Raw genomic sequence first — 4,462 nt, 5'->3', positions numbered from 1 at the left:
AATTTATTATTTAAAAATAGGAGATTGACTACGATTACAAATGTAATCCGCACGAATACTTATTTCACACAAACTATGACGCGAGCATTGAAGGATTAAAGTACTATTGTATCATGTTGTAAAATTAATCTGTTTTCAATTTAACTATCATGGCCAAAAGTGTGAAAAAAGAGTCTTAATATAAGCGTACTATTGAATTTCACAATCATAATATTGTAAAGAGAGCTATAATAATTATTCTGCATTTAAAAAGCATTTTACTTGATTATGATTCCATTAAGCATTAAAAATAATCAGCATTAAATGGGCATTACAATAAAAAAAATTCACTTATGTTTATTCCCTATTTGCTGCTCTCTACGTACATTTATTTTTGTGTATTAATGTACAATTATGTTAATGACCTTTTTGTTGTGATAAAACCTTATGTGCAGTTGAATTAAAACCAGAACTAAACAGATATTTTGGCGTTTTAATATTGTTGAATAAACAAAAGTGAATTCACAACAAACGAAAAAAAAAAAAAAACCGTTTTGTATTCATATTCCTAAAATCATTTGGCTATCATGTAATCAAATAAAAAACCACAATAAAATAATCCCCCGAGTATGATACACTGTATTTGATCGAGTGTTGACAGTACTTGAGTTGTAACACTATCATTGACACCAACATTCAGGAGTGGCACAGTTTTAAAAAAATGTCATGCATTCATGTCTGGCCATCAGATGACATTTCCCATTGAAGTAATATTTCCATATTCTGTTACGGATCCCACCCTCCACTCTGGATCAAGTGGTAGCGTTTGCAACTAGGACATACACAGCGGAGCCGAGTTCGATTCTCTGCACTTGGTTGAAATCCTACTGCTTCGAGATTAACTGACAAAGGAAACTTTTCACATCAGGTCTAAAGTACAAGTTAAAATGCAGTAAATATGAACTACAAAAATACAGCAAAGATGAAAGTATCCTCTCTACACGCCAAGAAGCAGCATCGATGCTTTCATGACCGGTACTATACTTCCTTACATAATGTCTGGCAGGAGAAGTAATAATAATAATAATAATAATAATAATAATGATGATAATAATAATAATAATAATAATTTATTTTAGCTGGCAGAGTTAAGGCCGTAAGGCCTTCTCTTCCACTCAACCAGCAAAAAGTGTATATACATATGCATGAACTTGCAAAGAATTCAACAATTTGATTTAGATGAGAGTTACATGCATACAAGAGTTATTTACGAATTAAACAACAAAATACTATGAACTATTAACTAAACACTGAAATAAACTGTGTAGCAGAATTAAACTAAAATACATAGAATGCTAATATATTTCAAATGATATTAGATAATAGAAAGAGATTATTATGAGAGAATTTTGAAAATACAGCACAATCAGGATGATGTCTAAAGAAAAAAGTAACAGTGTAGTCAATGATAGTTTAAATCAGTATGATTGGAGTGAAATGCTAATAAGGTTATCTTTTAAGCTGTTCTTAAAGGTGTTTGTTGTCTTGCAGCCCCTAATACTTTGTGACAAGGAATTCCATTGACGCGAGGTGGATATTGTAAAAGATGAGGAATAACAAGATGTTCTATGAAGAGGTATATTTAGCGTGCCACAGATAAGTGATCTGGTATTTACGTCGTGGTTAGAGTATAGATAAGAGAAACGAGACGAAAGGTAATTTGGTGTTGAGGTGTGCAGAATTCGAAAGAGTAAAGACAAAGAGTGCAAAGTTCTGCGTTCATTAAGTCGGAGCCACGAGAGACTTGCGAAGGACGGTGATATGTGATCATATCGTCGGATGCTGCACACGTATCTGACGCACATATTCTGAGCTCGCTGTAACTTGACTGACAGTTCAGAACTTAGGTCACTTAACAAAACGTCACAATAATCGAAGTTCGGCATTATTAGGGTTTGTACTAGGGTAAGTTTTAGTTGCTGGGGCAAGAAGTTTCTCAAGCGACTCAAAGAGTGAATGGAGGAACAGATTTTTTTTATCGTTTCTTTAACTTGAAAATTCCAACTTAGATTATTATCAAAAAAGAAGCCAAAATTTTTTACGACAGATGAATAAGGGATTAGCGTGTCGTTAAGGGTAACAACTGAAAGATTACTGTTATTAAGGGAGTTAACTAAACGCTTATGTGCAATAATTATGGCTTAAGTCTTACTTGGATTAAGTGCGAGTCCGAAATTGGCCGCCCAAGTGGAGACAGTGGCTAGGTCACAATTTAACTTGTCAATCGATTCATTGATCGTATTGGGTCTGGAATGTATGTAAAGCTGTAGGTCGTCGGCATAGAGGTGATACCGGCAATACTGTAAGTTCTTTGATACGTCATTAATGTAGATAGAGAAAAGTAGTGGTCCTAATATGGAGCCCTGCTGCATTCCCGCCTTTGTGCATCGCCATTGGGAGAATTGATTATCAAGTGAAACACACTGTTGGCGGTCCCGTAGGTAGGAGTCCATCCAGCTCAAGGTATTGTCTGACAGGTGCAAAGTCTTCATCTTTGCAAGAAGCAAGTCGATATCAACAGAACCAAAGGCATTTCTGAAATCGAGAAGAGTTAGTGCCGTTACTTCACCCCTATCCATAGCTTCACGGATGTCCTCAGTCACTTTAAGTAGGGCTTTAGTAGTGCTGTGTCCATGCCTAAAACCCGATTGATAGTCATCGAGGAGTTTGTGTTCGTCGAGATAGTTCGTAAGTTGTCCGTGTACAATATGTTCTAATGCTTTTGAAAGAGTGTGAAGAATTGATATCGGTCTGTATTGGTTTACTGTAGAAGGTGTGTTAGATTTAGGTAAAGGTTTCACTAATATCATTTTCCAGAGTGAGGGGTAGGACCCAGTCATAATAGATGCATTGAATATATGGGTGACGGTCGGCAGGATCACATCTATTATTTTATACAGGAGAGTGATATTTATATTGTCTATACCTTGGGCTTTAGATTTCATACGTCGCAGCGTCTTTATTACGTCAGTCGGGTTAATGTATTTAAAGAAGAATTTATCCCATACAGGTAGGGGGTAAGATCTGAGAAATTCAAGAGTCTCTTGTTTATATAATGGTTCAGGTGGAGCAGTGACGAAATGTTCATTTAGACTATTGAGTGACAAGTTGATGTTATCTACCCGAGGCTTTGCTTTTGTTAGACCCAGGTTATTAAGGTTACGCCACAATTCTTTCGCACTGACCGAAGGTAGAATAAGGGAATGTGCATGGCGTAATTTAGCATTTCTTACTGCTTGATTACATTTATTTCTTAAAACTTTGTAAGTATTAAAATCTAATTCCTCCTTGCTCCGTCTCTATTTACGATAAGCAGTGTCTCTGTCTGTCATGAGTAATTTTATGGCATCGCACATCCAGGGCGCAGGGCGTCTATCAACTCTTCTGGTTTTCAAAGGTGCGTGTTTATCGTATAACTGAATTACTAGGTCGTTAAATTTTTCGATTTTGTCGTAAGTAAGCAGTGCCGGCAGAGGAGGATAGAGTATAATTGCTATCCAACCAATGGCAGAGGTCTCTTTCCACGCTTGTCTTGAAGTTTGGCGGGGTAGAACGCTTAAGACCGCCCAACTTCAAGTCAAGCGTGCAATCAGACCTCTGCTGTTGGTTAGCTAGAAATTATACTTCTCTCCCTCTCTACCAGCAATGTTTATATCTCCTCTCAGACATTATGAAACAAAGTATAGAATGAGGTGCTGTGGTCGTCCGTACTCAAAAACTGTCACAACGCCTTAGAATATTGAGCGTGTGAAAGTCGCTACTGCGCGATGTCTACTAAACGACATTTCATACAAGTTGAGAGGATGCGAAGGCATTTCTTTCCCCTTGTACTTGCCCTGAGTCCGTCAGTAACAGACCGGTAGCTGTTACCTCTTATACCTGCACCCCCCCCCCCCAAGTTGTACATACAAAAAATAAAATATTAAATAAAGTACACAAGTGGATATAAAATACAGTGACACAGATGTTTGACAATTATATGTTTCAGTATTTTAGTGTGGTTCTTACAATATTTTCAACTAATAATTAATTGAATTAAGGGATGCTAGTTTGTATTATGGAGTCAGGGGGGAGCGGCACAGTGCAGATTGTCGCATTGTGTATGCTGTAGAGTAGCAACTAGCGGTGAAGAAAACATTTATCTTCTGCTCTCAGTAGTTTTTTAATGTGTCAGTTAATATAAATAGCAATAAAATGAAATAAAAATGCTTAATATAGATTTTCGAAATATAGATTACCGGTGAACATTATTTTCAATAATAAGAATTTTCACTGTGTTCTAAGTCAATTAGTCAAACGTTAGTAAGATAGACAGTAGCATCTTCCCCTTCACGAATGGTAAAGAGTGTGAGTAGAGGGGAAAGCCTATCAACCAAACTGAAATGTGGGTTAGTTCTGCCTGCAATGTATGACTTTCTCACAC

Source organism: Periplaneta americana, chromosome 7 (genome assembly GCF_040183065.1).
Source record: "Periplaneta americana isolate PAMFEO1 chromosome 7, P.americana_PAMFEO1_priV1, whole genome shotgun sequence".
NCBI classification, from domain to species: Eukaryota; Metazoa; Arthropoda; class Insecta; order Blattodea; family Blattidae; genus Periplaneta; species Periplaneta americana.
This window is presented reverse-complemented; position numbering follows the sequence as displayed.